We start from the raw sequence: 27,879 nt of genomic DNA, 5'->3' as shown, positions 1-27,879 counted from the left end.
AGAGGATTGGACGAAAGGACTTCGTCGGAAGTGCCGCCATTTTAGAAGTAGTTTGCTCTAGGTTTTGTCCATGAAGATCCAAAAGAAGTTAGAAGATAAGAGTGAGAAGATGAATGAGAGAAGATAGAAGCTAGTAGATCTGGACGCGAAAGTCGTCGGCAGAACCAGAAGTGGTCAGCAGAGAAGGTAGGGGAAAATGTAGAAAGCATGAGAGAGAGAGTGAACGAGAATGAGAATGAGTGAGATTTAATGTGTGCACTGGGCAACAGATTTTGTTCCCAAATTAAAAATGTCCCCCAATTTGTTGACCAAAATCAAATTGGCCAAAAATAAACCGAAAAATTTGTTTTTGGCTCATTTGCACGTCTAGTGTCTTAACCATTTACTCTCTGGTATAGATTCTTCATCTGGGTTATAACTAAGGGTTTTGGTGCCTGGGGCAAGGTCAGTCAGTGCTGATGTCATATCTCGCTAAGAATGAGGAATCAACCATACTTGATCCTGCTTAATTTATTGATGATGTTGGTGAATGACCGTATACTGTTAGGTTACGTATAACACATTCATATCTTGCATTTTTTTAAAGAAAGTGTACTTCTTAATTGCAGTAACCTTAAAGACATTCATGGAACACAATGCATAGCTAAGGCAAGTAACTGCAATTCTCACAGAGAATCTGAGCTCTATTGATATTATCATCACATGAGCTCTACAGAACTTTTCTGCAGAATGTAAAGTATAATATCAGTTTCCATGCCAACCAACATTTTCTTAAAATATTTATAGTCACAAGATCAATATTACTGAGATTATTCAAGGAGTTCAATATGCCATGATGCTGTGATTTATAATGTTAGCTTCAGGACCCCGTGCAAGAATTCTCAAAGAGCAAGATGCCAAATTAAGAAGCGTAGGACCACACCAATTAAATGACTGTTTTTATTCTTAAGACTCTAAAGCACCATGATGTATTTTGGCTTTGTAGTTATGTTGACGTCTTTAATGCTATCCAAAGGTTGGTAAAAATAAAACTGATACTGCAGAACTCCTGCCAATCGAGACAGTTGACAAGAGCTTAATGAGTTATGATGTGAACAACAAACATTTGCAGGTTTAAAAGCACATTTTTCAAATGGTCCATTTATCAAGCATAGTTGATGACTAATATGCTAGGTTTTCATACAGGAATTAATATTTTGCCTTTTTCCACAAATATATATATATATATGTGTTTTTAGGAAGGCTGGGGTTAGCAATATTCATGAACACTTGATTGTACATGTCACCATATCAGAGAGAGCTGGAGAATGTTTAACCCTTCATGACAAAGCCCTTACATGGCTCACAATGCATTGTTTTTAATGGGATAAAAAACCTTTGCAGTTTTCTTGTTTTTGATAATGTTGAAGAAATCCTTTTGCCACAAAATTGCTCAAGCTTTGCTTAAATACATTTGACCTTACGTGATGTAAATATGCATTATATTTTATATTTGAATGATAAGCGTATGTCAAGGTGGGTTCACTGTAAGGTATGTGTTTGGAAAGGGATCAAGTCTTAATATGTTTTTTTTAGAAACTACAGCTTTATCTAGTGAGCTACGGTACTGATCTTTATTTATTCACCCCTTAAGAAAAAACGAGTTGTTTAAATATATCACAGAAATAAAAACAATATTAATGTGTCGGATATGGAGGACCACTGATATGCCTTATGTGTTTATATCAGCTTGATAATGTGAATTCAGAGGCTTAGAACTAATGTACGGGAATCTTTTATTATTCCAATTTACTTAAGTTCATTTCCTTAATATTTTGTGTTAAAATATACGGTAATAGGTTATATAAATAATATTTAATAATATAAGGTTTGTGCAAAATAAATAATAATAACTAGAATGTATCAATGTATTATTATGTGAACAAATTTCAATTAGTTTCATATAAGCCATGCATTTAAAGTCTGGGTCGTTATGCTATATATGCAAGCAATATATATTGCTACTTTTTGGCATTAATAAGGGACTTGATCTTTCAAAAAAAAAAGGTTAAACGTTTCATATTCCCTATCATCAACTATTTACAACCAAGATAAAATTAGTTACCATGATTTCAAACGTAGCCAGCTAGCGTTTATGGAAATATAAGAAGATTGGTTGTTAGAGCATTTAAATCTTAGTTACAGTAATGTATTCATCCTTAATAATTCATTCTCCCTTATATTCTGTACTTTACGGTAATCTTGCCCAAGCTGCCAATTACGATTCAATTCTGTATCTCGGAGTAGTGTCGAGGCATTTAATTTTAACAGGTTTCTCAGGCATGATTAAAGATTAATCCCCAAATATTTTATACATTCCCCTTTCCACTTAATTAAGATATCAGCAGTGACATTTTCCTAGCAGATAAATTCAGAGACATTGCTTCATACTTGGGCTAGTTTATTGTTACAGCACAATATGCCTTCAATCCATTCATCGTAGCAATACTGTAAGGGAACTCATTGGTCTTGAAAGGTTACATAACATATTTTCAAGTGTTCACATTCAATTTCATTTTTGCTGGTCTTCTGATTAATACATTTGTAGAAAAAATGATCCGAATTATTAGTCTGTTATTTAAATGAAGCATCTATTTAAAGGGACACTGAGTGCGGTAGCGCTCTCCTTATAATTCCTTAAAATCCTGATTTTGATTAGGAAACTGCCTAAAATATACAGAGGGTCTTTTTACAATTGTTACAATATAGGATATTAAGGAGGGTTACCATGGATCAAATTCTGGCAATAATTTTCAAAATACACTATATGAACAAAAGTATTGGGACATTGACCATTACATACACAATACATACACATTAGTGTGTAGTCGGTTCCCCCTTTGCAGCTATAACAGGTTCTGCTCTTCTGCGAAGGCTTTCCATAAGATATTGGAGCATTTATGTGGGAATTGTTTTGTCCGTTCATCCAGTAGAGCATTTGTGAGGTCAGGCACTGATTTTGGAAGAGAAGGCCTAGCTCGCAATTTCTGTTTCAGTTCATCCCAAAGGTGTTCGATGGAGTTTAGGACAGGGCTCAGTGTGGGCCAGTCAAGCTCTTCCACGCTAAACTCATCCAACCATGTCTCTATGGACCTTGCTTTGTGCACTCGGGCAAAGCCATGATGGTATAGAAAAGGACTGTTCTCACAAAATTGCATGCATTGCATTGTCCAAAATGTCTTGGTGTGCTGAAGGGGACAAAAATCCCCACATAAACACTCCAAAATTGTGTGGAAAGCCTTCCTAGAGGGGAAGCTACATTTTAATGTCTATGTATTTTGAATATGATGTCATTAAAGTCCCTGTGTAACGGCCAGGAGTCCCAGTACTGTTGTAGTGTATCTCACTATGTTAAATTGTAATTGGCTGAAACAAGAGTGAGCCTTATGATTCTGCTTTGTGCCCGTAACAAAGACACATTTTGGGTAAATACAACTATTCTATTTACTTGTGCTGAAAATCAAAGAATGAGATGTGGGTAGATTTCTAAAATACTATTTTCTTACTTATTTATGTAGTTTACAGATATTTGTAGAGTGTTCTTTGTACTAAATGGTTTGTTTTTGGGTCCTTGACATCACAATGTATCATGGGGGCTAAACCCTATGATCTTTTCCTGGCCCTTGATAATGTATAGATGAATCTGTGACCTGAGCTCCAAAAACTCTGCCTACGTTATCTGTGCATTAAGCAGACCTATTATGGTCTCTTTTACAGAAGAAGCTCGTCCAGATTGGCCCTTCATATAGTGGAGTTGGGTATTTAAAATGTTCAACTTAGCGGTAAACTAGTTGTTTAATGAAAAGACCTTAGTAAGACTGGGTAACCCAAAAATATTGGTTATTCTCCTACACAATTAATATACCATATTTTACTCCATTATTGATAGCGTATATATATTGAGAAGCACAATATATTACAGAATGTAATGTGTCATCTCAAACATACAAATGCATCTTATCCTATTACACCCTTTTGACCTTTCTTAATAATGTACCAGTAAACCAGTACACACAAGACATAGCAGAGGCAAACATAAAGAAATGAATCCCAAGGTTCCCAGTTTAACTCCCAACAGCCTTCATTATAGAAGATTAGATTCAAGCACAAAAATGTCAAATACAGAACACTGATGACAGCAGATAATATTTGGTCCGTTCAGAGAAGGAAATAATTATAAACACCAGGCTGACATGTTCATATGTGACCATACCTATGCTTGTTGTACCGGTAGCAAGACACTGTAGCACCTAGAGACAATTTATAAAAGACATAGTAACTAAAAATTGTGTGATGCTAGATTTAAAATGTGTGAATTATAAAGCAAATAGACTGTACATATTATGTGATTTTAGCATACATTTTTAAATATAGATTTTTTTTATTTTAAATAGGCTTTTATGATATATTTGATGACACATTTTACTTTATTTAGTTTTAGTAGAAATTTGCACAATTGTTTATTTACAATACTATAGACTAGATGCAAAAGCATGCCCCCTAGCTGACATGATATTGAATTTATTTACACTATTTATGAAAAATGAAGTGAAAATTATTTTACACAACAATGAGTATCATATAGAGTACAATGGTAAATGTAACCAAGATACTTCATCATTCTGATTAGTTTGTTCTGACTTAGCAGATGAACTGAGAGGAAGCTGGCCAGCAGAGGTCCGAACAAGTTTCAGGTACGCTAAACCAGAGTTTGTTCCTCCCTTTCGATATAGTTGATGGGAGGGGGATTGGTCAGTCTAGAAATGGGATTTTTCACTCTTAGAGGGTGATTGGCACTGGCCAGGAGACAACATTTTTATTAGCTTATTTGGTCTTGTTCTTATTATTTACCTAAATCAACAGAGCTCAACTAAGCTACAGTTGACTCACGTTGACTTGAGTCAAGGTAAGTTGTTCCTGACTTTCTGTTAGTCGGACATTTCGTAAATTATTCCATCATCGCAATCATACATGGAAATTTCCTTGACTTATAAAACTGTTAAGTAGAAATGCATGTATGCAGACATTTATATACAATCCCCTGAACAAAGCATGGGATGCTTTTTTTGATGCTTATGTTTCAACATATAAGGATATTCTAGAATCGTGTGAATTTCAGCTGAAAACATCAGTACCTGAATGAAGTTTGTAAGTTCTTATAGACTGAATCACTGAATCTCCAAACCAACTGATTTGATAAGGAAAGCTACAGAAGTACGTTAGGTTGATGAAAATGCAATCAGCGACTGTGGATAATACTTTACAGAGGTAATAGCCATCTCTACCACCCACTGAGGCACAAGGGGGATTTATATGAAGAGAAAATAAATTGATTATCTTTTGGCAGAAACTGAACCCGTACCTTGATGTATATAAGAAAAAATGCACTTTTTATTGACACATCTTGTTTTACCATTCCTTACTGAACACGATTATACTCTACAAGACTCTAATCATGTCTCTTTCTTATGGTCTCTTTCTGGTGAGTCTTGATTAAACTGCTATGACCTTCTTAACCTTGCATACTTCCTGGGGTGTACTCACTATGCTTAAAGTGCTCTGTTGAAATGATCATGACAATACACTCTATGACTTTGCTATGCATTATGAGTGGCCAGCCCAGGTCTTATTTTCAATAGGGTCACACTAGGTTGATTCCTTTGATTCCTTTAATTTCTTTTCCAAATGTGTTAAATGACTTACAGTACATTAGAATGTATTGTGCACGGAATGGCAGGCCAAAAATTGGGAATTGGGAATAGAAATCAACCCTGGGCTAACACCAAGGAGCTTCTCCTATAGGTCAGTCCTACATTATAGCAAGATCAGACAGTCCTCTGCAAACTCCTAGTTTAGTGAATGAAACTTCTCCCATCTTTATCTCATGTCTCTCCTTCAGCTACAGTATTAGCCAAGAAGAAAAAAACCTCCAGGCTTCATAAATATATGGAGATTTATATCACAGTGGTCTAATTTCAATTTATATCGTGCTTACAAAGAGCTATGTAACTCATAATATCATGCAGAATGATCCAGCCTTTACATATATGGATGCGACTTATAGGTTTTTTTCATACAGAATGAATTTATTTTTTGATAGAGGTTTCCATTTACTTTTATTTTGATAAGTTGGTGTCGTAAAGTTTAGACTTTGAAAACAGATCCCATTTTTTTTTTCATGGGAACACATATGTAAATCATTGTAAATGCCAGTTCTGCATTGACAAGCAGCTGTAATAGGATTTTTTGAGAATATCTTATCTAACACTTTCTAAATAAGCTGTCATATTTAATCAAAGGTGCTGAGATTGATTTTAAACAGAGAAATCCTGATGTTAAACCTCAGCAAGAATATTAAAATGAATCTGGTTTGCTATGCATAACAATATAAAGTCTTTTGACCTTAACTTTATGTACTTGTCAGCATTCATTGCAATACAATATAAAAAAAAATGATGATTATTTATGCTCTACACAAGTTATAGTTGTAATGAAAGACTGAATAATAACCACAAAGGAAAATTTCTGTAAAAGCAGGAAAAAAGATTTGCCTGTACAGACTATTTATGGCACGGCCAGTCCTAGACCAAGTGACACCCCGGGCAAGAATATTCTCAATGCACCCCGAGTACTTTTTCATATGTGACATATATATTTAACCCCTAGCAGGATTATGCAGTAAAGAAGCTGTACAGGGTTATATTGATATATATATTTTGCTGATGGGAGCATAATCATATCTAATGGAGGCTGTGAAGAGGTGGGCGCCGAGGTGGGACATGGACGTCAACACTGGGAGTGGGCAACCACTGGATGGCAGCACAATGTATTAGACCTAGACAGGGTACTGGTGGAACCAGGCAAGAGGTAAACATAGCTAAAAAAAATAGATTATCAGCCTTTGGGGCAGATCTCTGGTGAGATCTTCAATCTGGGTATAATGCTATATTTGATTACCTGCAGGTAAATGCAATAAAATATATGTAAATATTCAAACGCATTGATGAGTACTAACCAGAGATTACTCATAACTAAATGCTATATGTATTTTTTAATTTGTAAAATAATCTACAAACAAAATACCCATCTTGAAAAAAAATAATAATTAAAATGTCCATTTTATAATTTCAGAAGGGGCTTTTGAAAGTGGTAAGAATGCATGTGAACTAGAATTACCGCTTTGAAATGGAAATGCAGCTATCCTGCTTTTCTGAATTCTCCCTATCCACTTGAACGTACTGTAGGGTGGTTTCCTGTGGAGGGTGAAAACGCGTCTGGCTAGCAATGTGAAAATCAATTTCTTATACAACTTTAACTTTTAAGGCACCTTGTTGACTTTTAGGATAGATATCACAAGGTAAAAAAAGGAATACGCGCCGTTTGTCTATTATCACGGTATATTGACAAAAAACAAAATTATGTGGAAACATTTTTAGAGTATTTGAATTCATAGGATTAGCATTACCAAACACTAAAAAATATGAACTATTATTTTTTTGTTTTAACGCTATAAACATTGGGGGAAAATATAATATCTGATACACTAGAAACTAGAAACAAAAGATGTAAGAAATCGTACCAACTAATAGAATATTAGCAAATAGAATGCATGCGTTATAGGAGACACAAGATTAAGATCGATAAGCAGAAGACAAGTTCACTTGGTTGACATTGTTGCCAATATACCCAAGTGAATTGGCTGAAAACAGAAGGGCCAAGCACCGGCCCTTGAGGGAAGCAGCTGGATAGTACAAGGAGGTGTGATGTCATATATCCCACTGAAGATACTATATCAAGAAAAAAGGAGTTGGTTGACAAACATCAAAACATCAAAATTTGCTGTGAATCATCCTTTGAGATTGAAATTATTACTATTTCAGCATGTTTAGAAAGCACATTCAGCAAGTCAAAATTAAAAGAAGCAAATACATTTTCACCTTCTGCCCCTTTTACCCAGGTGATCATTGTTGACCTTATTTGCATTTGCCTACCCAGAATTCCTTGTGTTTGTGGCAGCAAGGGATTTCTGGCGGGAAAAACAAGCCTTCTGGCTTGTCTGGTAGATGTGGATAAGTGTTTAAAAATGCTTCTACTGCCCCTTAATTATAGGTGGAAGGGTTTTCCATCACCTTTACCCGCCATTACTTTTGTTTATATATATATATATATATATATATATATATATATAACAAAAGTAATGGCGGGTAAAGGTGATGGAAAACCCTTCCACCTATAATTAAGGGTGGATTATTATCCATCACCTTTACCTGCCATTACTTTTGTTATATATATATATATATACATATATATATATATATAAAAAACAAAAGTAATGGCGGGTAAAGGTGATGGAAAACCCTTCCACCTATAATTAAGGGGCAGTAGAAGCATTTTATATATATATTCTATAATAATTCACTGTTCTGAAACTTTTCAACCTATGGTTTATGCCATACTATCTTTGGGGGAGATGTTTTCTCATAAACTGAAGGAGAGTTTTATGCCAATTGAATAACGCTGTGATTTTATTTCTAGAACTTAGGCGGTGATTTCTTGTGCTGTTCCAGAAATGCATAAAGTACATCGTCTGCATCCGTATATTATAATATTGTATTGTACCAAGGGTTTGTCATGGATATAGGTGATTGTTTTTTTTATATAACTTTCTGTTTACTGAAATACATTTTGACACAAAGAAAACAAATCATATTTTATCAGCATTTCAAGAAGTCATATTGCATTTTTCTCAGATTCATACAAATACAGCTTTTGTTTACAACAAAATCTTCTTGGACCAACCATTATAGTTAACAATTCATTAATTGGGAGGAATAATAATCTACATTCTGAGAAAGGAAACCTAAAGATAATTTGTACTCTGATAATCGAACATTGATTAGATATATTTTATATTTAAAGTACCTACTAAAGCAGGCAGAGTTGTAGTGGTTTCTGCCTCAATTCCCTATGTATTATAAAGGGTCATCACTGGCAAAATCCTCTACAAGAATGGCTAAGCAGGCCCTGCTTATTGCATAGTTTAATCAGTAAGGGGACTGAAATCTAATTTCAAGGTCATTCTAACACAAACCAGCAATTTTGTATGCCTACAATTTTATTATAACACAGATATTCATTAGCATGTAAACATAATATCATAGTAAACCCAAGTCTACATGATTCCCTGGAGCTTAGCACATTACTGTGTATAGAATCTCTTATACAATGGGTCAAGAATAAAGAGCAAAATTGGTAATATTCCCATATAGCTATTCCATTGGTTGCTATAGTTTTAGCTTCACTTCACTTTCAGTACAATGTACCAGAACAGATCTACATCTACTATGCATTCCCTCTCAAGAAACTAGATACAAGTATGACTCAGTCTATATTCTTTTTGAGGGCTCAGAAAGGATTCATATTTTTTATGGTTTTATGTAAAATTTGTGACAAATTTTGTAGTTTAGAGTTAAAGTTTCTTGTAATATTTTATATTTCTTATTGTTTTTTGTTTTTTTATTGTTGTGGATCTATACAAGCAGCTCCCAGGAACGCTAAGACAAGCTTAGACCTTAAGTGCCAGCATGGTACCATGCCGATCATCATGCCTGCATCATATCTGCATACCTCCTAGTACTCATTCGGAGTCCTTGCCATCCTTTAGCTTATAAACTAGAATCTCAGATCACTGCTTTTCTCCCTTAAATTGTGTTTGTGACTTAATAAAAATGTCCAAGTAATTATATTACCAGCTATCATGAACTCTACTGTTCTGGGACTTGATTATCTGTATAAGTTACAGTTTTGGCAAATTACAGTAATAATGCACAAAACGCTGAGATAGTAAATCTATTATCATTTTTCAGCAATTCACTAGATGAAGGATGTATTGTAATATAACATCTAATTCATGTATTGATGCAATTTGATATTTATAGGAAGTCCTTCGTTTAAGTGAAGATAACGGTAAAATCAATTGTCCTCATATTATCACACGGAAGTATATCAAATAAAAGAAGAAGAATTATTTAGCAAACCCATATGTCCTGTTAATATGTGAAACAGATTGCTGGAATAGAACATATTTTGAAGAATTCATGTCTACGTAAATGACACCTACAAATATGAAATGTGTTATTCTCAATCAAGTAGTGGCAGCTCTAAAGTTTAAATCTGAGATATTTTATTTATTTATTTATGTGTTCACATTAAATTGCATTGCATGTCATTTACAAATTCTGATTCACATTACAGAACGTCACAAAAAAGAATGACATGGCATGAATGACAATATCAACCAGAAGGGTGCTTTGTCCATACATGCTGTTTCATTCAATGACATACTACAATCATTTCCACAGTGGATATTCTTTACGTTTTTTGTGCCTTAATGCCCTTTCTTACTCTGAAGGATCGATAATTTATCTTGTTTTTAACATGAGGAAGATTCAGTCTGTCTGCCGGTGCCTGCCCTGTGCCCTGCTCTGTCTTTGCTGTTGCAGCTCAGTTTCCTTCCTTACTCTGAGGGATAAATATTGTTCTAGTTTTGGGGGAATTGAGTGTCCTGTATGGTGGGGCTGGATATCTGCAAATGTCAACCTACTCCCATTGAAGCAGCACATCGTTATATCATATCCTGGAGCACAGTTTCAAAGGCCATGTGGGAGCATGACAATGGGGCAAGTTGGAGGGACAATGAGAGATTGCCTTAAAATCTGGAGAATGAGAGACCTAATATTTTTCCATAAAAGCTTTTAACATCATGAAATGTATTTATTGGCCTACCAGCTTGGGAATTTTATTTTTCAATCAGTTTAATTGCTTAAAGTTATTTGATGTTAAGGACTAATTTACCTTAGATTATAGGAAGTTGGTGGAAAAGTTGTATAACTAATGGCTCTCGCTAACTGGCCTGCATTCTCATTCCTTTCTTTTCCTTCTAACTTAAACCTGAACCAATCAGCTTTAATAATCGTAAATGGATTGATTTATAGGGAGGAAAAATGATGCAGATCCTGTGTTTTTTTGGATTCAAGACATTTTAATCTACAGATACATATACATATAGAGGTAGTCAATGGTTCATGATGGGAAGGTTAAACGATTAAATTGTTATTTTCTAACTTTGTAGATCTACAAAAGCACAATCTATAATAGAATCTAAATACAGCACAAGTCAGCAGATTAAAATACTTTAATGCAAATTGAACTGACAACAAATCTGTCTGATAAAAAATGAAAATTAAAATCTTGGCAATCCGTCCATGTAATTTGCATACATATTATTCAATATATAAGCATGTGAACTACTAGCTTAATGAATTGAATATGCTTTATAATTGTGTAAATATGTAATGTGTGTAACTATGCACTATTAATATGTTAATATAATTTAAATGATTAGTAGAACAATTCTACTGAATTATAATGTGTGCAATAAATAAAAGATTATAAATCATCTATGGGTGTTCACTAAAATGATATGATAATTTGATATATGTAAGAAAAGAATACTATTTAACATCACTATTCCTGCTTAGGAGTATGTCCTCAATTTTTAATATTCCACTTCCATTTAACCATTCTATTTATACCCACGGCCGCCATCAGAAATCTTGGGTCCCAGTACATGCTTAACGCCGGGCCTATTCCCCTCCCATCAGCCATTAGCTCAAACAACAGGAAGCTGGAGACCTCAGAGGAAGCCAATAAAAGATAAAACTCCACAATGTATAATGATAACCTATTTATTGTCCATAGGCCACTACATTAATACGCAGCGGCAGGGTTACAGAGCCAGGGTTACACACATGTGAGACATGATGAAAACCACCTAACGCGTTTCACTCAGTGGTTTCTCATAGGTAAGATTTGATGTGTTAGTGTATATATGTATACCATATGTACAGTGTTAAAGTCAGTGTGTATATTATCTGTAAAATACACATACTGACTCTAACGCAACAGTACAGTACACATAGATACACATGTACACACACCGCTGCCCCTCTACTCAGTGGTGTAACAAAAATTCCAGCGCCCCCCGCAAGACCTATGGTTGGGATCCACATGCTCCTCCTACACACACACAACAACAACATACTGAACTAACATACTAACACACATACACAGTAACATGCTAAGATACTTACACATACTAACAAACACATGAACTATCATACATACACACTAACATACCTACACACACACTAACATACCTACACACATGGACTAACATACACACACACAGTAACATACAAACACAGACTAACACCCTTACTTCCACACAAACACACCCTAACATATACACATTCAGCAACATACTAACACACAACCTACATTTATTTGGTCAGGAGGGGGTAGGCCGGGGCCAGCTCTTCTGCTTCCTCAGGTTTACCATACGCTATGTCTAAGTACTGGGAAATGATGTCATACATGGAGCTTAGATTCTGCATGTTGGAGGAAGTGTGGCCCGCAGAGGTATGTCCAGGGGGGGTTGGAGTTGGTAGAGCTGGTGCCAGGGTCCCGCAGGGTACTCCTTTATTCCAGTCTCTCTACTTACTACCGAGGGGTCACGTACACACACAGCTAGAATATACATTTAAGTGCATATGATGGCCAGAGTGTCCATTTAGTAAGCATTTATTAATATTAATAAATCAGAATAGAAAATCATACTAATGAATTGTGTTTTGTTACAGCTGATTTGGAATACTGATTTTAACACAGCTGAAATGTTTCCTTTTACTTAATTGATTGAAGTAATAAATCGACAAGGTGTACGAGCATTTGGAAATAAAAGACAATATTTTACTATCATTAACATTTTTAATGTTTTGGCATTGATTTAAATACTAGATGGCTAAATGGGTTATATATGGAAATTTCAGCTAATGGCATAAAGTTGCATTAAACCATTTATTCTAAAAAAAATGTATATGTGATCAATAGAACAGAAGTTTAACGTTAGGACAAAATATAAAGAAAAAATATAATAGAAATATTTAATTACCCTTGTGGCCTCAATTATGAAACATCATGCAGTAAAATTTAATATTCTGAGTAATTGCCCAAGAATCAAAATTTGAATTCACAACTATATATAAATAATTATACATCAGTTGTTTTAATCAGTGTCCCGTGCAACCTTTCATAAACCTCTTTCATCTCTTGCTGGATTCCCAGAGTGCACTCCAAAGGGGACAAAGACATGCAGATTGAGTGAACAGAATAAAAGTCTAAATGAAATCAATATTTGGTGTGACCTCTCTTTGCCTTCAAAACAGAAACAATTTTGCTAGGTACTATTGCACAACGTCGGGGATTTCATAGGCATTAAGTTAGGTGTATGCTTAAATAATTGTATCTGATATATACTTCTCATCATTCTTGGAGCGTCATCAGACAATTTGTTGGCTGGAGGTTTCTTGCAAGTTTGAGGCCACATTTCTGCAAATGGAGTTGAGGATTTAGTCAGAATTAATGGTCTCCTCAATGCAGAGAAGTAGCGGTTCAGACTTCAATCATCCAATACCATCAGGGTCACACATAATTGGCCCCAAATGTATTCTGCAATATGACAACCACCCCAGACATACAGCCAAAGTCAATAAGAATTATCTTAGGCGTAAAAAAGAACAAGGAGTCCTGAAAGTGATGGTACGGCCCCTACAGAGCCCTGATCTCAGCATCACAGAGTCTGTCTGGGATTACAAAAAGAGAGAGAAACAATTGAGGCTACCTAAATCCACAGGACTGTGGTTGGTCCTCCAAGATGTTTGGAGCAACCTACCTGCTGAGTTCCTTAAAAAAAACTGTTTGCAAGTATACCTAGAAGAATTGATTCTGTTTTGAAGGCAAAGGATGGTCAACCAAATACTGACTTGATTTAGATTTTCTTCTGTTCACTCACTTTTCATTTTGTTAAATGAAAAAATGAATAAACTATTAACATGTCTATGTTTTAATGGATTTTACTTGCAGCTTACCTGGAAGAGTATCTACAGTATTTGCATATACATGGATATACAGTATATTCATGGTGCATACTAAACGTGGAATCATTAGTCAATGCCCTCTATTGAACCAACACAGAAAAGGATACCGGATACAGTCACATGACCTTTCGGGACCTTTCCCTTGCCATCTGAAGAGTAGATATCTGAGGTCCAGTAATCTAAAGTGACCCTACACCTTTTTTTTTCTAACAAACAGGTATCACATTTAACTAATGTCTCCATCTTCTCTTGGACCAATATGGCTTTATCAATGTTCCTAGTTAACATGTGGGGGGGGGGGATTTAACTATGGGGTTCTGGACTAGCTCTCTATATAAATTCATTGGGATTAGTCCTTTGTAATGCTTAGTACAGTTGGGAAATAGAAAGGTTTATCTCCCGAGTAAACTTGTGGTTTAATGAATAGCCTAGACAGCGTAATAGCAAAATCACATTTCTTCATCTAAAACTCATAAATGGCATATAGAGCCGCCGATTCCTTTTTGGTTTTAGCATGCAGAATGACAGTGATTCAGTATCCCTGGAGTTATTGAGTCATGTCAGATTAGTAAAATTAGAATTCATTTTTTCCATGAATGATTTGAGTTTCAGGAACATTCTGCTCCTAAACCAATGCAAATCTGTTATCGTGGGTGCTCTGTTAAAAATTAGATGAACAGTAAGCAAACAAATCGTTTATTACACTCCAGTGAGCAAACTATTTAATTTGCTTTGCTGGTGTACATTTAACTCTCACTATTTTTATATGACCCATTGACGCAGGATAATTTCTATTCGACTTCATAGTAATTTACTTTTTTTTAAGCCAAGGAAGCTATACATATTCTGACAGTTTCCTAAATACCACCTTTCAATTTAATCAGAACAAAAGGAACAACCGAGAGAAGCCTGACCTTCATAATTATTAGAATCATGATCCTAAAGGACCAACTGTAAAGGCATTATCAAAAATAGCAATAGAAAAATATGTTTTCCAGGCTTGATCAAAAATATTTTGGTCTACTGCCCAGCCCTTCATGCACTTATCAATTACGGCAATCTGCTTTCATAAAAAAGAATCCGTAATGATGTTATTTTTGCTTTTGCCATATGGCTTTCTTCTTACAAAATGAAATGCGAAAATTAGATTTTATGCATCTCATGCTTCTTTGACAACATGGTGCCCAATTTCCAAATGCAGAAATATTGTTCAACCAGTCCAAACATATAAGAATGACTATCATTTAGTGTGGTTGTTGCTGCCAGGGCTGGTCTGAGAAACTGCTGATCTACTGGGATTTTCACACACAACCATCTCCAAGGATTACAGAGAATGGTCTGAAAAAGAGAAAATAGCCAGTAAGCAGCAGTTGTGTGGACGAAAATGCCTTGTTGATTTCAGAGGTCAGAGGAGAATGGACAAGCTGGTTCGAGATAACAGAAAGGCAACAGTAACTCAAATAACCACTTGTTACAACCAAGGTATGCAGAATACCATCGCTAAACGCACAACACGTCAAACCTTGAAGCAGTTGGTCTACAGCAGCAGAAGACCACACTAGTGCCACTCCTGTCAGCTAAGAACAGGATACTGAGGCTACAATTCGCACAGGCTCACCAAAATTGGGCAATGGAAGACTGGAAGAACATTGCCTGGTCTGATGAGTCTCGATTCCAGCTGCAACATTCAGATGGCAGGGTCAGACTTTGGCGTAAACAACATGAAAGCATGGATCCATCCTGCCTTATATCATTTCAGGCTGGTGGTGGTGGTGTAATAGTGTGGGGGACATTTTCTTGGCACACTTTAGGCCCCTTAGTACCATTTGAGCATTGTTTAAATGGGACAGCCTGCCTGTTGCTGACCATGTCTATCTCTTTATGACCACAGTGTAGCCATCTTCTATTGGATACTTCCAGCAGGATAATGCACCATGTCACAAAGTTCACATCACCTCAAACTTCAATGGGATGCAGTGGAACGGGAGATTCGAATCATGGATGTGCAGCTGACAAATCTGCAGCAACTGCGTGATGCCATCATGTCCATATGGACATATATGTTTCCAGCACATTGTAGAAAGTATACCATGAAGAATGAAGGCAGTTTTAAAGGCAATAGGGGGTCCAACCCGGTATTAGCAAGGTGTACCTAATAAAGTCTGCAAACTTTGTTCCTGTTACAAAAGTATGTGTACACTGAATGCTTGTACAAATGTAAACCTAAAATTGTTTCAAGATAATTTTGGTACAGCCTAATAAAACTGTATTCAAAAAATGCATTATACAATAGCTAAATAGTAAAAAAAATATAATAAAAATAGTACAAAATAAAATAGTACAAAAATAAGTAAAAGCGTATAAAGCACTTACATGCATATATAGGCAAACACAAAAGAAGACAGAAAAGCGGAGACTGTAAGACCTAGTTGAGTTTTTTTATTTTAGGGGATTATTTTCTGCAGTTTTTTGGCGTCTTATTCTGGCGTCTGCCAGTCAGCGCCATGCAGGATATGACATCATATCCGATGAAGCACTGACTGGCAGAGGCACAGTGACAGAAGATCTGTGCTTCAATTGGCACAAATCTCTCTTGTGGTGGCAGCTGCATTGACCACACCACACTTCTAGTTAGATAGCCAGCTGCAAGACCGGCCCCAGGGGAGGCAGCCTGCCTGGAAATTTCACGGTATCCTTGTAGGCCAGTCCGGCCTTGCTAACCTTTTGTGCGCACGTGTTGCAAAACGTGTGGATGCGGACAACTGAGACGGAGCAATAGTTGGTGTACTATATATTTGTACAACTGAAATTTTGTAGAAAATTTATATACAACTAAAAAGAAGACAGAGGTTAACTACAATAAACATTATATATGAGCTTAGATGTCTTTATTGTGTTACAATTGTTTCTTTTGTGATAGCATAAAAGACTTAACATGAATGTTAAAGATGGTGCATTAATTAACATGTAATTAGATGAGAGCACATAAGAAGAATTAAGAATACATAAAGTCTGTTCTATCTCACTCCTGGGTATGGTAACAAACAATTTAAAGGTATAGACCACAAGAATAAAAAGAACATCATTCATAAAGCAAAGAATCCCACTTGAAGTTGCGGATAAACAAAATGTCTCTTCCCACCTTATATGTTATAACAAAAAAAAAGTGATATATTTTAAAATCTGATATTTGCCACACACTTATGTACATGTTTTACACAAAAAATAACAGTTTGAATAAAAAATACCCCTCGTCTTATAATCGAGGTCGTCTTCTAATCAGACCTCATTCTGCTTCGGCCGTGCTGCTTACCGGGCTTTGATCACGAGCAGCGTCTCTGCTATTAGCAGCAGGTAACAGGAAGCGAGCACAGTCCTCACATAACTCTACCTCCCCCCCTCCTTCCTCTGGGGGCGGGGCCAGAGAAGTTGCTCGCACAGCCGGGCCCCTGCAGAAGTCTGCGAGTGGGAGATCTGCAGTTCAGGTAAGGGGGTGGGGGGTTTGAGCGTGTGTGTGTATGTGTGATTAATGGAATGAATGAGTATTTAAATGTTTGTGAATGAGTGTGTGTGTGATAGCATGGATGTGTAAGGGGGGTGGGGGTGGTAGCATGGCATAGGGAGGCTGTAATCACACTTCTAACATCCCCAGGTTCCAGCATGTACTGGCTGCCTTGGCTTGATAGGAGTGTGATTGCTGTTAGCAACATATATATATCTCCAGAAATGCATTTTAACCCCCTATATGCCACTCAGCCCCATAAAATGCCTTATAACCCCTTATATGCCAGAGTGGCATATAGGGGTATACGGCATATCATGGGGCAGAGGGGCATATAGGGGGTTAAAAGGCATATCATGGGGCACAGTGGCATATAGGAGAGTATAAGACATTTCTGATATGCCTTTTAACCCCCTATATGCCCCTCTGCCCCATGATATGCCTTTTAACCCCCTATATGCCAGTGTCATATAGGGGGATAAGGCATATCATGGGGTAGAGGGGCATATAGGGGTTAAAGGGCATATCATGGGGCACAGTGGCATATAGGAGGGTATAAGACATTTCTGGAGGCAGAGTGGCATATAGAGGGTTAAAAGGCACATCATAGGGCAGAGTGGAAAATAGGGGAGTATAAGGCATTTCTGGGGGCAGAGTGGCAAGCCTGGGGGCAGATGTGCATAACTGGGGGGGGCAGGTTGGCAAATAAAAGGAAATAAAAAATATATTTTTCTCAATCATAGCTTTTATTAAATATGAAAATTAGTTTACATGAATTAATATGTACTAGTAAAACTTTTTTCCTATAGGGTAGTCTTATATTCAGGCTTTTTGTTTTTTTCCTAAATTAATATTTTGATTTTGGGGGGTCGTCTTATAATCAGGGTCTTCTTATAATCGAGCAAATACGGTATATATATATATATATATATATATATATATATATATTTATTTATATATATGGTTTGGCAGTATTTCTTTTATCAGATGGCACATTTGTGACAGTTGCATTCTAGTATCCAGACCATAACATAACATCAGAAATACGCAGCCATTAAAGAATTTGACGAACCTTGTAATATTAAATCAGTAAGTCTCACAACACAACCTTGTAAAATGCTTCCAAGATGCAGGCTTTTGAAGCCTCTGTTCCTCATTCTGTGAGATGAACAAAGTCCAGTGTTTATGTGGAATGCTTTTGTGAAGTACAAGAAAAAAAAAAGCAGTAGCTCCCTGCATAGTTTTAAAATAAATTAATAATAATAATAGCAATAATACCAATTGTGTCATTGTGTTTAGGTTTTAAACAAAGAAAAATGCTTACCAACTATCAGGGTAGTAATTATGCTATGCCACAATTTTACCTACGGCAATATCTTTTCTTAAAATAACTGAAGCACCAATACAGAAATGTATAATTGCAGTGAATTCTAAATGTGTCTACAATGGAGAAAGCTTTATTCTTTCAAAAGTATTGTATGTGCTATATGTGTTAAGCAAGTCATATAGGCAAGGACATGTCAAAATAATTAGTGTCTAAAAATCATAAATAGTATCACAAAATGAATAACAATTATTTATACAAGCATGACACAAAACAATTAAATGTAAGCTTTTTTATTGATTTGTATTTTATAGAATAAGGAACAATATATAACCAAATAAAAAATTAACTATAATAATAATAATAATAATACTCAATCACACAAAAACAATTAGGCTACATTTAGATCACATATAATCATATGAGTCTTGTTCTTGGCTCACAAAAAATGACATGAAATGTCTTTGTTCATGTTTTCAAAGCATGTCATAGAACCAAGATGTCAATAGACCTTTAGCCTCCGGCGACTGGTTCACTCCCAGGAAATGTATGATGCTTTGTTCTGCTTATATTAAAACCCCAGGGAACCAATTATTTAGAACACAATTTGAAATCAGTCTATAATCTTAGCCCCCAATAAGCCCATATTCCACAATAAAAAGCCAATGGCCAGGATACCTATTCCTTACGGCCAATGTCAGTGACTTCAAATAACAAATAACTTGTTGACCTGTGTATTTAATGACACTATATAGCATGCTGAACCAGCTGAAATCCAATCCCCCTCATATTGATTGTTATGTATGAGGCATGTTGATCATTTATACATTATATTTTTATATACATTTTTTTCATTTTTAAAAAGAATAATATAACATAATTTGTATTATTTGTATATAATTTGTATTTGTTTTATCTTCATCAAGGATTACATTAAACACACTATATGACTATCACGCCTATATGGACTTGTTGGACAGCCCATTTCAAAACCATGGGCATTAAAATGAAGCCCCCCACTCCCTCTGCAGCTATAACAGCCTTTAGTCTTCGGGAAATGCATTCCACACAATTCTGGAGTGTTTCTGTGGAAATGTGTCCACAATCAGCCAAAAGAACATTTGTGAGGTCAGGCACTGATGTTGGACAAGAAGGCCTGGCTCGCAATCAGCATTCCAATTCATCCAAAAGGTGTTCAGTGGGGTTACGGTAAGAGCTCTGTGTGGGATACTTGAGTTTCTTCACACCAAACGTGTCAAGCCATTTCTTTATGGACCTTGCTTAGTGCCCTGGAGCACAGTCATGCTTTAACAGGAAAGAGCCTTCTACAGACTGGTGCTACAAAGTTGAAAGCATGCGATTGTCAAAAATGTCTTTGTATGCTGTGGCATTAACATTACTCTTCACTGGAACTAAGGGGCCTAGGCCAAACCCTGACAAACAACCCTAGACAATTATTGTTTCTATGCATTCCAGTAGATAGAGTTCTCCTGGCATCCACCAAACCCAGATTCATCCATCAGGCTTCCAGAAAGTGAAGTGTGATTCATCACTCTAGAGAACATTGCACCAGAGTCCAGTGGTAGTGTGCTTTACACCAATCCAGCGGAATCTTACCCGGCGAGGCTTACCTCAATAACAAGACGGAACTCGTATTAAGGTATAACAGGAGCTAACTTTATTGAGGAAACAATCACCACCAGCCTCCAAGAGCCTTTCAATGGGCTGGCGGTAAGGCACGACCAGCATGCATCACACCATATATGCAGATCATATGCAAATTAGTTATAACAGAAAACCACACTAACCTACACAATCATGCCATCAGAACCAATAATATTGGTCAGACAGCCAGGAGAAAGGTGGAAACTGGGATCTAGAGAGCTTTGGCTCTCTCACTGTTAGGGGTACAGGGTGACTAAAACATAAATTCAAGCAAGGGAACCAGATATTGCACTGCAATTATCCACTGTCCCCTGCTGGAAGTATGTAATGCAATCCAGGGGTCCACGTCTATGATAAGAAATACAAACTCCAGTCGCCCCCCAAGTCACGGAGGCTTCCGTGACAATTACAGTTGGTAAAAAAACATACTGCTGCCTGTTCCAGACTTGATTTTACCCAAACTGAATACAAATTCGGGTATAACAAAAGTATATGATAAACCCTTGTCATATTAAATATGGTATTATTGTGTCTCTTAAACATGTTGAACTGTGTATAATACTAACATTTTTATATGGAAATATACTTTATTTTCTGAATATAGTTATCTTGTCTCAGTCACACAACCAAACCATATTTATGGGTTTTTTTCAATGTTTTCTAGAAATACTTCTTGTTTCTGCTTGGAAAAAGATGATTGCATGTTGAAGATTCTACCGGCCATTGGATGAATAAATAAAAAGTGAGTCTACAGACACTTGTATAGATAAAGAGAGAATATAGGAAAAGATGCACATTTTTTTCAGTGCAACTTGTTACAAGAGTATGTGGTAAGTGTATTACAGTGTAAATGAAGCTTTTGATGTGTTGGATGACATTACAGAAGTGAAACAGAAAAAAAAAGAGAAGCGCTAGGGAGCTAAGGAAAAATCTTAAAATCAAAAGAGGAATTCCTAGGAGAGAGAATATCATTTCTTGGTCTCCGTAATTTAAGTTCCCGGCTCATAAATAAAATGAGCATGCTTGACATACATAAAACATCAAGTTTTCAGGACCCCATAGACTGGAAGCTTGTAATGTACTAAGGACTTTACTTGAAGAAAATAATGAATAATAACTTCTTAAAGCAACTGATACAATTTTGATTTCCCATTGATTTAATGTAACATATTTTAAGCAGGGTTTTTTCATCTTGAATTAAGAAAGGGCATATAGGATTGCTTATTAACTAGAGATGTCAACTTTCCCAAAATTTTGAAAACATTGGAACTTTTTTTCAGAAAACAAAATGCAGAGTGTTGTAATAAAACACGCACCGGCGTATAACAGGCGCCCTGCCCAGGACCAGAAGTGAGGGAGACATGGCTGCAAATCGTGCAGCTCTAGGATTCATCGGCGTATAACACGCAGGTAGGGTTTCAGCTTGATATTTTAGTTATAAAGGTGCATGTTATACGCCGATAAATACGGTATGTCTTGCTTTGTAGAGTTGCCTAAGCTTTCAAGACCTTAGCAGTTCCTTCTACAGATTCAAGAAATGTGTTTCTATAAACATTGTGTCATGGGAGCAGGCCTGCTAATAAAGTTACAATGAGTGGGAGGAGTCACATTGGTAACTGACTCCAGAGACAGTGTAACTGACAGCAGCCATGACAGACACTGCCTGTGTGTTATGTTATGTGTTGTTTCATGAATAAAGCAGTTACAAGATCTCCTGGAGTGTATATTTCAGGACACATTGGACTTGACTTTCTTCTTTCAGATCAATATGACATGCCTGGCTGCAAATGTTCTGCTATGCTTGCTAGTGGCTATATCCAGAACATCTATGAGCTTTGTAACACATCCGCTAACAGCAATAGTTATCAAATAGATATTTTTATATACATGTCTAGCTACAGCAAAGGTATAAGGTCATCACTTAAATATAACTACTGCAAAAACTATGGAAATTGGCCAAGCCTTCTGAGGGCTTTCTAGACCTCTGGCATTGAAAATGGTATGATATTGTCTTCAAAGCCAACAAGCATGTGGTACGTTGTAGTTGAGGCTTTAACAAACAGTCATTCTTTATTTATTTTCAATACTTAACGTACTAGGTTATCGATCGGCACCTTCCACATCTTTACAGTTCCATCCAAATTACTGGTTAGGATTCCATAGTAAATCACAACATTGTGGGTTTTTTTCTCTTTTTTTAATAAATGAAAGCCTTTGGGTATTTCCATAATATACTGCAAAGCATGCTTGAATCTTTTCAAGTATAGATTATTTTATCACATGAGCTATAAATTAATTATTGCCTTTCTCCAGGCAAGGCTTAGAATCGTCTCGGATCTAAATTGTCTTGTACATGTCACCTATGTAACATATTCATCATCCATATTATACATCTCTCTCTATACATTTGACACATCTGAACTTTAAAAGAGACTTATTTTTAGGATCAAAAGGATGAGTGATTGCTGTAATCTTGGAGCTGACAAATTGCAGTGATTTAAGTAAAAATATAATATTATGGTTCTTAATGTATCCTCTGAAAGGCCAATTCCAATGACTTATCAATTCAGGTAAAGATGAATTGTAAAAGATGAATTTCAGTTTTTAGCTCAGATATGATAGGTAGACAAAATTCAAAGTCCGTGTGAAGAAATTGCTAGAGAGAAAACATATTTCCCAAAGAAATTTAGATTTGTTCAGCCACCATTGGCTTTGATTTTCTATGTAGTTTAATTGTACTCAGCAGTCCACCATAAACACTGGTTAAAACTCACCTGGATTTGGGGATGCGATTTAATTTAACCCCTTACAAATAAAACAAACAAAACAACTTCAATTTATTAAACTATAACTAATGTTAACATTATTTGTTGATGAAATTATTATACTTTTTATACTTCTTATCAATGGGAATTTAAGAACTAGTTAGTTAGTTAGTTCGTTTCTTTTCAGTGTTCAGTGGCAATGTGGTTATCTTATTTATCCACCATGTTGTATTTAGCAAGGGCACCAATTCCATGATCCCTCTGGATCATTATAAATGTGCCCTTAAGATCATTGAAGAAAACGCATGATAAGAAAAATTTAATTAATTATTGTACAAAATATTTTTAGAACAGAATGTATGCCAGAATACTATAAGTATTAAAATTTCTCAAAACTGTAGTATTTTATCTAATTATTTGAATGCATTAATGTGTTTGCATAGACCTGTGTCAATAACCATTATTAAGTAATGCAATGTAAGTCTCACAGCTTTGGCCCTCAAGTACCTCCGATGCCGCATGTCTTTGGTGAATCATTCAGTTTCACCCTTTCAGGCCTAGTAAATAAACAGTGACCCTTGATAGAAAAACATTCATACATTTTTGAGTTTTTTTCTGCCGTATTCTGTGTTCCATTATATAAAAATTTAAACCTGTATAAAAAGCTTAAAGCCATATTTTTCACCGATACATTTTATGAAATAGATTGTAATATATTTTATAGGGGGATGTTGAGACTTTGTTTTATTGATTGTTTTAACCGATATCCCACGAAGTGTGTGAATATAAACCTACTTATAAATGTGAAGTTTATGTTTTTTTGTATGCTGAGAATGAATGTCCTACTTGATGTTCTCCTGCAAAAAAAGGTTATTCATCAGTAATGAGATGCATATTGCCAAGATAATAACGTGCTATATATTTAACCAAAAACCCATTATTCCTTAACTTTGAGGTTATTTCAAAATTCAGTGTTGGAAGTAGAACCCAGATTTAGTAAGCTGTCATATGCTTGTTCAAGTCACTTTGGTTTCTATAATTATTTATGAGGCATGTCCAAACTATGTGCCTGCAACTGACATGTCATATTTATCAAAACAAAGTCCTGAAACGGTCATGCTCACTGAGGTGAACTCATCAGTGTTACTTTTTGACATGATACACTAAACTGTTGCTGACCAGCTGACAACTGGTGAGAAAAAAAAATATATGCATGGGTATGTGTCTGCCAAGGGAGCATATGCCATTTTACTGTTTTTTTAGTCAAACTGTCTTACTTTGAAAAACTCAACCATGTACACTAGGTGAACTACACGCACGTTAATTCCTTTAGTGCCACTGGGGCCTTCAACACTACATTTGTAGTACGCAAATGGCTCAGTGCCTCATAGCTACTGATAAGAAGAGATAAGAGGCAAATATGTAGCCATTCCTCCTTTCAAGCCTAGAATGTTGAGAATACTCAAGCATCCAAACTTTTCCTTTATTGATAATTTTGGTTTCACTAAACTCCTTATTTATCTTACAAATGGCAAATTATAAAATTACCTCTGCTCATGTCTGAAATGGTATGAATGTAGAATTGGCATAGCGAGTAAAGAAACTTCTACAACAATACAGCTATGTTTGTGGACAAAATGAATTAGCGCTAACCTGCATGGAAAACTGCATACCCGTTTCAAGCCTTCTGTTTGCAGGGAAGATCAATGAACACATCTGTTAGGTAATGACAGTTATGAACCTGTTCATTTTGCAGTCCAGAGATGGCATTGTACAAAAACAGCCATGATTCATAAATGTAATGATCTCATGTCAAGAAAAGTGATTGCTTAATCACAATCAACCTTGACCTCCATGCAAATTTTGATACAACTGCCCTACCAATTTCATTGTATTCTTCATAATTTTGTAAGTGAAAAATCACAGGAGAGAATTCTTTGTTTTCTACATTTAGATCGGATTATTTGCAAATGGAAAAACATAGACATACTGGTTTAGAAAATGTTAATAGTTTCACAAACTGTAGAAATAATGAATATGGACGTATGAATGTGAAAAAAACGTATTTGCGCAATCCTAAAATAAATTCACTTTCCTTTAGCTCTGACAAGTGTGGCTGAAGGGTGCCTTTTTTTCATTTTTGTGCGAATGTGTTTTTGTGGCGAATTTTGCTGTTATGTCCATTTTTCCGCATAACAAACAAATGCAACATTAGAGAAAAGAAAAAGAATGTGCGGAATATGAAAATAATTTGCCATGGCTGCCATTTTAATTTTACTAAGAAAAGGAGAATCTCGCAACTTGAATTCAACTATGGGTTTATTTCTTGGCAACCCAGACAAACAAATGGGAGTTACAAAAACAAAATTGTTGGACGAAGTTCTTCGAATACAAATATTTTTTTTCCCAAAAACGAACATGAACACTAACTTTCCTTTGGGGCCCAAGTCTAGTTCTCACCAAATTCCTTCAGTACGGGTGGGGCGGGCTACTGAAGCCCCAAATCTCAAGTTCATAGTCCCACATAGAGACTCTAGAGTTAAAGCATGCATTTGTGTACACGGGAAAGCCATGGTGGAGCCGGGTCCCCTAAAAATGTCAATTTTTTTCTGGCGGGGAGTTAGGTAGCTCTTCTGAGCATGAATGTCTGTGTCAGCATGGATGTGTAAATGTGTTTGAGCACAGTTATGTATGTGTGTTTGTGAACATATATGTGTATGTGTGTTTGTAAGCAAGAATGTCTATTTGTGTGCATGAATGTGTATGTGCAAGTGTGTGTGGGCATGGTTGTGTATGTGTGAGCATAGGTGTGTATGTGTGTGTGAGCATGGGTGTGTAGATTTGTGTGAGAACGGGATGTCTATGTGTCTGTGTGAGCATGGGTGTGTATGTGTGTTAGCGAGTCTGTGTGCATGTGTGTAAGCAAATGTGAGAGTGTGTATAAAAATGTGTGCCAGTGCATATGTGAGTTACTGGGGGGAAGAGAAGAGGGAGGAAAGAGAGATAAAAGGAAGGGGAGAGAAATAGGATAACATATATAGAAGAATGTAGGAGGATAAAGAAAACAAAGAAAGATAAAGAAAAAGGGTAGAGAGAAATTGGAGAGATATTGAGAAAATGAGGAGATAAAGAGAAAGTGGAAGGGAAATAAAGAGCAAAATGGAGAGCTTAGACAAAGAGAAATAAAACAGATTATGAGAAAAAGGGGATCAAAGAGTAGTGGAGTGATAAATAGAAAGGGGGTAGATGAAGGGGCATAACACAAAAGGGGAGAGATGGGCATAAAGGGGAGATATCATGAGACAAAGGAGAGATTATGAGTTGGGGGAGAAAGAGTATGCTTGTGTGGAGGTCCTGTGGGTGTAATCTGGGTTCTGGGGTAAGTCCTTATGCACATATTAAAGAGTTAAAATGTGAATGTGTTGGTTGTACATTTATAAATGTTTTGGAAATATTTGTAAGTGTGTATGAATGAATATATGTATGTGTGTGTGTGTGTGCGCAATGTCTGCAATGACTACTCCTAAAGCGGACTTCACTGCTATCAAATCTGCTATGGGCTCCAGCCCCTGATCATTTGGTGCTCAGAACTCTAGAAGCCAATGGTTATTTAATTAAGGAACCACAAGTCTGCTTGCCTATCTTCAAGTCTCACAAATACAAGCTTGACGCTCCACAATCTTAAGTACCAAGGGTCATTTTTACAATATGAAGCAATATGGTTGGTATATTTAATTTTTCACAACTCATCTACATACGCAACTATACTGTGGGGAACAGACCCTTTGACTGAAAAGTAAAAAGGAAAAATCCTCTTCACTAAAACTTTGCACTGCCACGTAGGACTGAGGTGACCTGAGCTCAAATCAAGTAATTAATTTGAAAAACTTTAACTTTTTCGAAGTTTTCCCAATCACTTCTATTAGACGTGTATAAAAATGTAATTATACTGTATAGAGAGAAAATCAGTATAATGACCCTTATAAAAGTAGAGACCGTCTTTGCTAATCAGAGAGCAAATTTCTTTAGATCAAATTATTCAATTGTGAGTCAATATACTCAATTAAAATAAAATACTGCAATTACAAGGCAAATGGAAAGTAATGCTTCCAGATTAAAAACACCTGGATCTATACTATGTCAAATCAATGCCCCTTCTGTCTTACATTGCCGAGAAAATGAAGATAGTACAGCATATTGTTTTTCAATACTTCTAGAAAAATATCGTATGTACTCTTCAGCCCTCTGAAACACAGCTGTGGCACTTACTCTTATAGAAAGTATCATATACAATAGGGGACTGTTTTATTTTCTATTTTCTAAACCCTGTGTTTGACATGACTATATTACAATTCAATATAAAAAGTGAAATGGTGAAAAAACAAAAGAAAGAAGAAACCACAGATGTATGTCACAGGTTATACAACATGTGTAGAGCATAGAAACATAAAATTTGATCCATGCGGCCCATCTAATCTCCAGACCTGTACACAATATTCTAGGTTAGAATCTAGGTAAGAATCTTTTTCTGCTGTTAATGCTTTAGCTATATAGTTCAGCATCCTGCTTCCTTTCCCCATGCTTTGT

General features: G+C 36.0%; 1 protein-coding gene across 1 annotated transcript in view; it reads right to left on the bottom strand.

The window, feature by feature from the left end:
- Positions 1-27,879, bottom strand: part of IL1RAPL1 (interleukin 1 receptor accessory protein like 1) — a 541,156-nt gene that overhangs the window by 277,682 nt on the left and 235,595 nt on the right. The gene's annotated exons all lie outside the window — the stretch shown is intronic.

Source organism: Spea bombifrons, chromosome 2 (assembly GCF_027358695.1).
Source record: "Spea bombifrons isolate aSpeBom1 chromosome 2, aSpeBom1.2.pri, whole genome shotgun sequence".
Taxonomy (NCBI): Eukaryota; Metazoa; Chordata; class Amphibia; order Anura; family Pelobatidae; genus Spea; species Spea bombifrons.
Note: the sequence above shows the minus strand (reverse complement) of the source record. Positions and strands in the feature narration are given on the sequence as shown.